At 40.7% G+C, this 12,500-nt stretch overlaps 1 protein-coding gene across 1 annotated transcript in view; it reads left to right on the top strand.

The window, feature by feature from the left end:
• LOC112237601 (unconventional myosin-XVI-like) overlaps nucleotides 1-12,500 on the top strand; it is a 277,352-nt gene that overhangs the window by 179,969 nt on the left and 84,883 nt on the right.

Genomic DNA, 12,500 nt, shown 5'->3' on the forward strand with positions numbered 1-12,500 from the left:
TTTGCGCGTTGGTGTCTGGTGTGTGTGTTTGCGCGTTGGTGTCTGGTGTGTGCGTTGGCAGTTGGTCAGACTAATTGTGATGGTAATGTACTAGCCTTTGGCTGCTTGTCTGAGTGCCAGGCCAATTTGCATTACCTTTGTAGAGTTAGGCTCAGAATAACCTGTGTGTAATATGTTATTCGTCATTCTGTTTCTGTCTGTGTACGTCTGTTTCTGTCTGATGCTGTTTCTGTGTCTGTCTGTTTCTGTGTCTGTCTGTTTCTGTCTGATGCTGTTTCTGTGTCTGTCTGTCTGAGTCTGTTTGTTTCTGTGTCTGTCTGTTTCTGTCTGATGCTGTTTCTGTGTCTGTCTGTCTGAGTCTGTTTGTTTCTGTCTGTCTGTCTGTTTCTGTCTGTCTGTTTCTGTGTCTGTCGGTTTCTGTGTCTGTTTGTTTCTGTGTCTGTCTGTTTCTGTGTCTGTTTCTGTGTCTAATTGTTTCTTTCTTTCTGTTTCTGTGTCTGTTATTTCTGTGTATGTTTGTTTCTGTGTCTGTTTCTGTGTCTGTTTCTGTGTCTGTTTTTTTCTGTGTATGTTTGTTTCTGTGTCTGTTTCTGTGTCTGTTTCTGTGTCTGTTTCTGTGTCTGTTTCTGTCTGTCTGTCTGTCTGTCTGTTTCTGTCTGTCTGTTTATCTTTCTTTGTGTTTCTGTCTGTTTCTGTGTCTGTCTGTTTCTGTGTCTGTCTGTTTCTGTGTCTGTCTGTTTCTCTGTCTGTCTGTTTCTGTGACTGTTTGTTTCTGTGACTGTTTCTGTGTCTTTTTCTGTGTCTGTTTCTGTGTCTGTTTCTGTGTCTGTTTCTGTCTGTCTGTCTGTCTGTCTGTTTCTGTCTGTCTGTTTATCTTTCTTTGTGTTTCTGTCTGTTTCTGTGTCTGTCTGTTTCTGTGTCTGTCTGTTTCTGTGTCTGTCTGTTTCTGTGTCTGTCTGTTTCTGTGTCTGTCTGTTTCTGTGTCTGTCTGTTTCTGTGTCTGTCTGTTTCTGTGTCTGTCTTTCTCTGTCTGTCTGTTTCTGTGACTGTTTCTGTGTCTTTTTCTGTGTCTGTCTATCTTTCAGTCTGTTTCTGTGTCTGTCTATCTTTCAGTCTGTTTCTGTGTCTGTCTCTTTATCTTTCTTTCTGTTTCTGTCTGTTTCTGTGACTGTGTTTCTGTGTCTGTCTCTTTATCTTTCTTTCTGTTTCTGTCTGTCTGTTTCTGTGTCTGTCTCTTTATCTTTCTTTCTGCTTCTGTGACTGTCTGTCTGTTTCTGTCTGTTTCTTTTTCTGTCTGTTTCTGTTTCTGTTTCTGTGACTACGTCTGTCTGTTTCTGTGTCTGTCTGTTTCTGTCTGTCTGCTTCTGTGTCTGTCTCTTTATCTTTCTTTCTGTTTCTGTCTGTCTGCTTCTGTGTCTGTCTCTTTATCTTTCTTTCTGCTTCTGTGACTGTCTGTCTGTTTCTGTCTGTTTCTTTTTCTGGCTGTTTCTGTTTCTGTGACTACATCTGTCTGTTTCTGTGTCTGTCTGTTTCTTTTTCTGTTTGTTTCTGTGACTGTTTCTGTGTATTTTTCTGTGTCTGTCTATCTTTCTGTCTGTTTCCGTTTCTGTCTGTTTCGATGACTGCCTGTTTCTGTGACTGTTTGTTTCTATGACTGTCTGTTTCTATGACTGTCTGTTTCTGTTTCTGTGACTACATCTGTCTGTTTCTGTGTCTGTCTGTTTCTTTTTCTGTTTGTTTCTGTGACTGTTTCTGTGTATTTTTCTGTGTCTGTCTATCTTTCTGTCTGTTTCCGTTTCTGTCTGTTTCGATGACTGCCTGTTTCTGTGACTGTTTGTTTCTATGACTGTCTGTTTCTATGACTGTCTGTTTCTGTTTCTGTCTGTTTCTGTGACTGTTTGTTTCTGTAACTGTTTCTGTGTATTTTTCTGTGTCTGTCTATCTTGCTGTCTGTTTCTTTGTCTGTCTGTTTCTGTTTCTGTCTGTTTCAGTGTCTGTCTGTATCTGTCTGTCTGTCTGTTTCAGATTTGTGCACCATAAAAATAAATGGTTAACAATCTATTGTGTTATTTTGGAGTCACTTTTATTGTAAATAGGAATATAATATGTTTCTAAACACTTCTAGATTAATGTGGATGCTACCATGATTATGGAACAGTCCTGAATAAATCCTGAATAATGATTATCATACCCCCAAGACATGCTAACCTCTCACCATTACAAGGTTAGCATTTTTCGGTGGGTACTATATTTGTGCCCTCTGTAACTTTATCACATTATAATTTACGATTCATTCAGGTCACATAATATGTTGCATGGACTCATTCTGTGTGCAATAATAGTGTTTAACATGATTTTTGAATGACTACCTCATCTCTGTACCCCAAACATATAATTAACTGTCAAGGTCAAGAAAACAGTCAAACACAGATTCAACCACAAAGACCAGGAAGGTTTTCCAATGCCTCGCAAAGAAGGGCACCAATTGGTAGAAAAAAAAGTGGACATTGAATATACCATTGAGCATGGTGAAGTTATTAATTACACATTGAATTGTGTATCAATACACCCAGTCACTTCAAAGATACAGGTGTCCGTCCTGACTCAGGCACCAGAGAGGAAGCAAACCGCACAGGGATTTCACCATGAGGCCAATGGTGACTTTAAAACAGTTACCAAGTTTAATGGCTGTTATAGGAGAAAACTGAGGATGGATCAATAGCAATGTAGCTATTCCACAATACTAACCTAATTGACAGAGAATAAAAATATTCCAAAACATGCATCCAGTTTGCAACAAGTCACTAAAATGATCCTGCTTAAAATATGGCACTGCCATTCACTTGTTGTCCTGAATACAATGTGCTATGTTTGGGGCAAATCCAATTCAACACATTACTGAGTACCACTTTCATATTTTCAAGCCTAGTGGTGGCTGCATCATGTTAAGGTTATGCTTGTCATTATTAAGGATAATGCCATGATTAAGACAAATTCATGAATAATGATGAGTGAGATGCTGTTCAAAGGCTTCAAAAAAACATGCTAACCTCATCATTACCAATAACAGGGGAGGGTAGCATTTTTGGGGGGTGTGATTGTTGAGCCCTTGTATGCCTAACTACTCATCATTATTCAAAATCCATTCATGATTATCCATAATTTTGTCACCTAGTCAGCGCAGGGATTTGAACCAGCGATCTTTCAGTTAATGGCCCAATGCTTTTAACCACTAGGCTACCTGCTGCCCCGTATATACCTGCTCTTTGCGGTTAAAGGTTAACTTACAATATGCCTTATCATCTTGACATTGCATCATAACATATTTCTAAATATGTGTTGTAGATCAGCTTCCTGAAATGTGGCATTGAGTAATTGTAATTGTGTGTTTTATCCCAGTTGAAAACCTTTTTTGTTATTCTGGCATATTGATAAGACGGTTCCATAACCTCATCATTTCACCCCTCTGTCTTACTTCACAGGGCTACAACCCATGTCTCCTTCAATATCTAGGCTTGGGGAAAACATATGCACTCCCAGAAAACATTGTATGGCTCTATTCTGAAAGAGTTTGCTGTTTTGGATTCTTTCAAACCCCAGATTTCAGGAGTTCAGAATAGGACACATACATGAATTATAGAGCTATGAATATGTACGATAGCCAAGGTCTTTACAGATTTTAAGATGACCCCAATGCTCTACCTGCACAATCTGTTATAGGTCTTTATACCCTCCTCAAAGGTCATACATTCATCAAAAAGGAATGAAGGTATATACACTGAGTGTACAAAACATGATTAACACCTGATCTTTCCATGACAGACTGACCAGGTGAATCCAGGTGGAAGCTATGATCCCTTATTGATGTCCCCTGTTAAATCCACTTCAATCAGTGTAGATGAATGGGAGGAGACAAGCTAAAGAAGGATTTTTAAGCCTTGAGACAATTGAGACATGGATTGTGTTTGTGTGACATTCAGAGGGTGAATGGACAAGACAGAAGATTTAAGTGCCTTTGAACGGCGTATGGTAGTAGGTGCCAGACACACCGGTTTGTGTCAAGAACTGCAACACGGCTGGGTTTTTCATGCTCAACAGTTTCCTGTGTGTATCAAGAATGTTCCACCACCCAAAGAACATCCAGCCAATTTGACACAACTGTAGGAAGCATTGGAGTCAACATGGGCCAGCATCCCTGTGGAACGCTTTCGACACCTTGTAGAATCCATGCCCCGAGGCTGTTCTGAGAGGGTGCAACTCAATATTAGGAAGGTGTTCGTATATGAGCAAGTGTAGTTTAGGGGCATTGTTCCAAAATTACAAAATCAAATCAAAAATCTGTGTGATCATGCTCTCCGTAGGCGAGGTATGAATACTTCTTAGTTTACTCTTAATCTGGGTTTTACCTGGGTTTATCTTGGTTAATCATTCATCTCCATTTTGTACACCAGAGATTGACAGTGTTCAACTTACCTTGCCGATCAAACTCACTCTCTGCAAGGATGACTACATAATCTGCATACAATCGTATCCCCAGGGTCGTGTCATATAATTTAACTCCTAGGTTAGCGTGCTTGATTTGCTGGGCCAAGTCATTCACCAAAAGGGCAAACAAAGTTTGGGAAAGCACACTTCCTTGTTTCACTTCAAACAGAAACCATCCATTCTTCAACTCATTTACCTGTATACAGGAGACTGGACCTCTACATAGAGATTTAATAGAGCCTCTACATTTAATAGACCTCTACATAGAGATTTAATTGCATCCACTCCAGCATTTATACGTTTAAAAGCAAGAAGATCTCTAGTTACCCAATCAAATGCCTTTTGGAAATCAACAAAACGTATGTAGGTTTACATTGTTGTAGTGTGGCTCTAATCACAGTGGATACAGTTTACAGGGCCTTCAGAAAGTGTTATACCCATTGACACATTGTGTTGTGTAACAGACTGAATCAAAGATGGATAAAATGGATTCTTTTTCTCACCCATCTACACACAATACCTCATAATGACAAAGTGAAAACATGTTTTATGACATTTTGGAAAATGTATTGAAAATTCAATTCAGAAATATCTCATTTACGTAAGTATTCACACACCTGAGTCACTACATGCTTGAATCACCTGTCTGCAGCGATTACAGCTGTGAGTCTTTCTGGGTAGCTATCCACATCCTGGATTGTACAATATTTTCCCATCATTCTTTTCAAATGTAATCAAACTCTGTCAAATTGGTTGTTGATATAATGTGTACACTAGGAGTCAGGAAGCAGGTGCAGAAGGTGAGTTCCATAATAAGAAACATGAAGAATATTCAAAACAGGACAAGCTTACTGAACGGAAACAAAACCAATACTGCCTGAAGACAGGCTACTGAGGGCTAAGTAAAGGGGAAGTAATCATGGTAATGATGAAGTTCAGGTGTGCATAAAGATGAGATGCAGGTGTGCATAATGATGAGATGCAGGTGTGCATAATGATGAGATGCAGGTGTGCATAATGATGAGATGCAGGTGTGCATAATGATGAGATGCAGGTGTGCATAATGATGAGATGCAGGTGTGCATAAAGATGAGATGCAGGTGTGCATAATGATGAGATGCAGGTGTGCATAAAGATGAGATGCAGGTGTGCATAAAGATGAGATGCAGGTGTGCATAAAGATGAGATGCAGGTGTGCATAATGATGGTTGACATGAACGCTTAATGTGGGTTGCCAGGACCGGTGGTTAGTAGACCGGCTACGTCAAGCACCGGAGCGGGACAGCGGGAGCAGGCGTGACAGTTGATTGTTGCTAGACAACCATTTTCAAGTCTTGCCATAGATTTTCATGAAGATTTAAGTCAAAACTGTAACTCGTACACTCAGGAACATTGACTGTCTTCTTGGTAACCAACTCCAGTGTAGATTTGGCCTTTTTATTTAGGTTGTTGTCCTGCTAAAAGGTGAATTAATCTCCTAGTGTCTAGTGGAAAGCAGACTGAACCAGGTTTTCCTCTAGGATTTTGCCTGTGTTTAGCTCCATTCCATTTTTTAGCCTGAAAAACTCCTTAACGATTACAAGCATACCCATAACATGATGCAGCCACCACTATGCTTGAACAAATGGAGCACGGTACTCAATATTGTATTGGATTTGCCCCAAACAAAACACTTTGTATTCAGGACAAAAAGTTAATTTGCTTTGCCACATTTCTTGCAGTATTACTTTAGTGCCTTTTTGGAAACAGGATGCATGTTTTGGATTCTTTTTATTCTACGCAGGCTTACTTCTTTTCACTCTGTCAATTAGGTTTGTTTTGTGGAGTAACTATAATGTTGTTGATCCATCATCAGTTTTCTCCTATCACAGCCATGTTACTGTTTTAAAGTCACCATTGGCCTCATGGTAAAATCCCTGAGTGTCTTTCTTCCTCTCCGGCAACTGAGTTAGGAAGGATGCCTGTATCTTTGTAGTGACTGGGTGTACTGATACACCATCCAAAGTGTAGTTAATAACTTCACCATGATCATAGGGATATTAAATGTTAGCTTTTTTACCCATCTACCAATAGGTGCCCTTCCCTTCCCCTTTCCCTTTACTTGCGAGCCTTTGGAAAAACTCCCTGGTCTTTGTGGTTGAATGTGGTTGAAATTCACAGCTCTACTGAGGTACCTTACATACATATATGTGTGTGGTTCACAGATGAGGTAGTCATTAAAAAAATCATGTTAAGAACTTCTTCGGGATCGGCGGGTCCCCTGCATGACGGTTGACCTTACGTAGGCTAATGCAATTAGCATGAGGTTGTAAGTAACAACAAAATTTACCAGAACATAGACAGACATATCTGATATTGTCAGAAAGATTAAATTCTTGTTAATCTAACGGCACTGTCCAATTTACAGTAGCTATTACAGTGAAAAAATACCATGCTATTGTTTAAGGAGAGTGCACAATTTTGAACATGAAAAGTTATTAATAAACAAATTAGGCACATTTGGGCAGTCTTGATACAACATTTTGAACAGAATGAAATGGTTCATTGGATCAGTCTAAAACTTTAGACATACACTGCTGCCATCTAGTGGCCAAAATCTAAATTGTACCTGGGCTGGAATAATACATTATGGCCTTTCTCTTGCATTTCAAAGATGATGGTAAAAAAAAATACAAAAAAACGGTTGTTTTTTTCGTGGTATTATCTTTTACCAGATCTATTGTGTTATATTCTACTACATTCCTTTCACATTTCCACAAACTTCAAAGTGTTTCCTTTCAAATGGTACTAAGAATATGCATATCCTTGCTTCAGGGCCTGAGCTACCGGCAGTTAGATTTGAGTATGTCATTTTAGGCAAAGATTATTTTTTTTTTAAAGGGGCTAATCCCACTATTACTGGACACAGAGTCAGTCGATGAAACTTATTTCGTTACTTGTTAAGCATATTTTTACTCCTGAACTTATTTAGGCTTGCCATAAATTGAATCTATTTTAAATTCAGGCTGTAACACAACAAAATGTGGAAAAAGTCAAGGGGTGGGAATACTTTCTGGGTGCAGTGTAAATCTATACAAGGCATGTTTAATGAAACCCAATCTGCTCATGTACAAGTAATTCTGACATTACCAAATACTGAGTCAACCTGTTGTTTAGCATCCCAGAGTATAACATGCGGACTGTGCTAATAATGCTGATGCGTTTGTAATTTAATGGGACCCCTGGATCATTCTTTGATGACTTTGGGATTGGTTTAATGATAACTTTTTACCCAGTTGAAGGGATGATACCATTTTCAAAACACATTTGGAAACGTCAGAATTGAGTCAGCTAGGAGACTTTAAGACTTCATTATGAGGCTCCTCCTGTTGAGCTTTGCTTTTTGAACAAGTTTTGTGTCTGTGTCTTTGCAGATGGATGTAAGGATGTGAGTCCATGAGGATGTGAGCACAGTTCATTCAGAAATTATTCAAGATCCCTTGACTTTTTCCACATTTTGTTACGTTACATCTTTATTCTAAAATGTATTAAATGTGTTTTTTTCCCTCATCAATCTACACACAATACCCCATAATGACAAAGAAAAACAGATTATAGACATTTTTGCAAATGCATTAAAAATACAACTGAAATATTACATTTACATAAGTATTCAGACCATTTACTCAGTACTTTGTTGTAGCACCTTTTGGCAGTGATTACAGCCTTGAGTCTTCTTGGGTATAACGCTACAAGCTTGGCACACCTGTATTTGGGGAGTTTCTCCCATTCCTCTCTGCAAATCCTTTCAAGCTCTGTCATGTTGGATGGGGAGTGTTGCTGCACAGCTATTTTCAGGTCTCTCCAGAAATGTTCAATCAGGTTCAAGTACGGGCTCTGGCTTGGCCACTCAAGGACATTCAGAGACTTGTCCCCGAAGCCACTCCTGCATTGTCTTGGCTTTGTGCTTATGGTTGTTGTCCTGTTGGAAGGTAAACCTTTGCCCCAGTCTGAGGTCCTGAGCGCTCTGAAGCAGATTTTCATCAAGGATCTCTCTGTACTTTGCTCTGGTCATCTTTCCCTTGATCATGGCAAGTCTCCCAGTCCCTGACGTTGAAAAACATCCCCAAAGCATGATGCTGCCACCACCATGCTTCACTGTAGGGATGATGCCAGGTTTCCTCCAGACGTAACGCTTGGCATTCAGGCCAGAGAGTTCCATCTTGGTTTCATCAGACCCAGACAATCTTGTTGCTCATGGTCTGAGAGTCTTTAGGTGCCTTTTGGCAAACTCCAAGTGGGCTGTCATGTGCTTTTAACTGATGAGTGGCTTCTGCCTGGCCACTGTACCATAAAGGCCTGATTGGAGGAGTGCTGCAGAGATGGTTGTCCTTCTGGAATGTTCTCCCATCTCCACAGAGGAACTCTAGAGCTCTGTCAAAGTGACTGTCGGGTTCTTGATCATCTCCCTGACAAAGGCCCTTCTCCCCAATTGTTCAGTTTGCTGGGTGACCAGCTCTAGGAAGACTCTTGGTGTTTCCAAACTTCTTCCATTTTAGAATGATGGAGGCCACTGTGTTCTTGGGGACCTTCAATGCTGCAGAAATGTTTTGGTACCCTTCTCCAGATCTGTGCCTCAACACAATCCTGTCTCGGAGCTCTACGGACAATTCCTTCAACCTCAAGGCTTAGTTTTTCCTCTGACACGCACTGTCAACAGTGGGACCTTATATAGACAGGTGTGTGACTTTCCAAATCATGTCCAATCAATAAAATTTACCCCAGGTGAACTCCAAACAAGTTGCAGAAACATCTCAAGGATGATCAATGGAAACAGGATACATCTGAGCTCAATTTCAAGTCTCATAGCAAAGGGTCTGAATAGTTATGTAAATAAGGTATTTCTGTTTTTTGTTTTTGTATACATTTGCAAAAAAAATGAAACCCTGTTTCCACTTTGTCATTATGGGGTGTTTTGTGTATATTGCTGAGGTAAAAAAAGATTTAATCTATTCAAGAATAAGGCTGTAAAAGAACAAAATGTGGTCAAAGGTTATGAATACTTTCCGAAGGCGCTGTATGTGTACATTCTGTATGTATGTGTGTATGTGTACATTTTGTATGTTTGTGTGTATGTGCATTTGTGCATGCATGCAGCCGTGCACATTTTTTGTGTCTTTTTACGTGCGCACATGTGTTTATACTCCAAGTTCATTCACCCTGACCTGTGCCATTCTTCTTCTCTCCCTCTCTCTCTCTCTCTCTCTCTCTCTCTCTCTCTCTCTCTCTCTCTCTCTCTCTCCACCCCCGGGTCGCAACAAACAGACGTTTAGAATTAATGAATGGATACAGGGAGGGAGGTTAATCAAGTGCGGAGCTGGAATACAATGCAGACTTCAGATATCTCAATTGCATTAGTATGGACTGCTCAGCTGCATTGATTTATGGTTTAATCTATTTTATTGATGCTTTTATTTATCATTTCTGATACAGTATGTTTTTTTGTGGACAGGTTTATATTCCAGCACTGTGTAAGGTCAGATAATACCACTTGAACTTTGCACTCTTGTAAACCTGCCCTCTTTTATTGATTTCTGATGTCCTTCAGGTCAGGAGTCAGTTATTGGATTGTGGAAGTAAAGTTGCTATTATTGGATTTACTGTAGTCAAGATATACTTATTTCTTCTAAGGTTTCTGGTTGAAACCACAATCAGGACATTGCGCAATAGTCTATTTTGTGTAATCAGTGACCAATACCTTTAAATTCCAACGGAACTCACTGTGGATGAAGAACCCTTGGCTAGTTAGCAAGCCTGTAAGCTACACTGATATCATGTGAAGTGTGTGATCAGCCATTAGGGCTTTAGAGAGGGTTAGAGGGGGTTAGAGAGGGTTAGAGTGGGTTAGAGTAGGTTAGATAGGGTTAGAGTGGGTTAGAAAGCCATTAGGACTTTAGAGAGGGTTAGAGTGGGCTAGAGAGGGTTAGAGTTGGTTAGAGAGGGTTAGAGTGGGTTAGAGTGGGTTAGAGAGGGTTAGAGTGGGTTAGACAGGGTTAGAGTGGGTTAGAGAGGGTTGGAGTGGGTTAGAGTGGGTTAGAGAGGGTTAGAGTAGCTTAGAGAGGTTTAGAGAGGGTTAGAGTGGGTTAGAGAGGGTTAGAGTGGGTTAGAGAGGGTTAGAGTGGGTTAGAGTGGGTTAGAGTAGCTTAGAGAGGTTTAGAGAGGGTTAGAGTGGGTTAGAGAGGGTTAGAGTGGGTTATAGAAGGTTAGAGTGGGTTAGAGTGGGTTAGAGAGGGTTAGAGTGGGTTATAGAAGGTTAGAGTGGGTTAGAGTGGGTTAGAGAGGGGTTAGAGTGGGTTAGAGAGGGTTAGAGTGGGTTAGAATGGTTTAGAGAGGGTTAGAGTGGGTTAGAGTGGGTTAGAGTACAGAAATCACCATCCTGCTTTCATTTAATTTATGACACTCAGTGTTTGGGGGCAACTGATGGGCCCCTGGTCAAGTTGGGCCCCCCCCAGACCCCCTCTGCCTTCTATTTAAACTCATATAAGAGATACGATTTCAACCTAGTTGACTCCATACAACACGGCCCTCCTCAGTCTTGTAAAATTGGGGGCCATTGATAGTGTTCATAGTCGCACAGGTGAGGTTGTGGGTTTACAGAGGTCCTTTGTGTTTTATGAGTCCTGGGGGACACCGTAGTGCTGTATGTGGGCCTGGACATTAGCTTACATAGAGATTGTTAGGGAGAGTTCAGAGAGAACCCACTCCTCTAATTCAAAAATATTTTGCACACACTGAAATATGCACACCAACACAAACACACACGCACATACACAGAAACAGAGTATAGCTTTGTCTGGACAGGACTTCTCCAGACAACTCTAAACCACCTTACGCCACTAACACAGACACACACAGTTCACACACACTTTGACAATACGAGTGGTTTATGTCTCCGACCATCTGCTCATTAGGTTTGCCTCATTTAACAGGGACGCTCTGTGACATCATCACACAGGGACATCCTGTCTGTCTGCACTCTGGGTCACACATCAGCTGGCGACGAAACAGAGGAAGTTCAGATCACACAGAGAAGTCTAACTGTAATTGGATAAAGGCTACTATGAGTGTGTTATTAGACCTTAGGGCGTACACTAGTGTACAGCACCCACCTGGATAATGTACTCCAGGGAGAAGTCAACCTTAACCACAGATCTGGGATGAGCTGACCCTACCTTCACTGCATCCTAACTATAGAGAGAAGTGTATATGGGTAACTATCTGACTCTAAAGAATGCATAACAGCTTGTTTAGTGCTAGTATGATCACCGCACATCTGTTGGTCAACTGAAGAATGGGAATGTCAACCCTTTTAATTGTCTTTTCCAATGACATAAGGCCCCACAAATTACTCAACCCGCAAGTTATTCTCTTAAAATCTCACACATGAATCAAGCTATGTTAATATACTGTATGTTATTCATGTTGTTAAAGTTGTCCACACATGCCTTACCAGTGTTCTCTCCACCCAAACACAAATGATCAAAGACTGTCTCTAACAACACAATATAGAGCTGACCCACTCTGTCCCTCTCCTCTTCGACCAAAACAATCCCCCAAACCCCTTCCAACTGACCTCTCACAGCAGTGGTTGCCCCTGGCAACACCAATAGGAACAGATGCTGCGGAGCTGGCCCGCCTTTTGACCCCCATTAACCTATGACCCCTCTAGTTTCTGAATGGGCGGGTCATCCGAGAGGCCCCACCAGAACTGAAAAATTTCTATATGTGGTTCTGGTCTTCATAACCTGCCTGAGACACAAATCTAGGGTCAGACTGTGCCATCACCAGCCCCAATCCGAGCCTTACCACTAAGCGATGCCATTAGGCGAATTCTTAGATATTAGGTTTTGTTGTGGAATTTGTTAGATATTAGCTTTTGCTGTGGAATTTGTTAGAATATAGGTTTTGTTGTGGAATTGTTAGATATTAGGTTTTGTTGTGACATTTGTTAGAAATGAGCTTTTGTTGTGGAATTT

This window comes from Oncorhynchus tshawytscha, linkage group LG03, assembly GCF_018296145.1.
Source record: "Oncorhynchus tshawytscha isolate Ot180627B linkage group LG03, Otsh_v2.0, whole genome shotgun sequence".
NCBI classification, from domain to species: domain Eukaryota; kingdom Metazoa; phylum Chordata; class Actinopteri; order Salmoniformes; family Salmonidae; genus Oncorhynchus; species Oncorhynchus tshawytscha.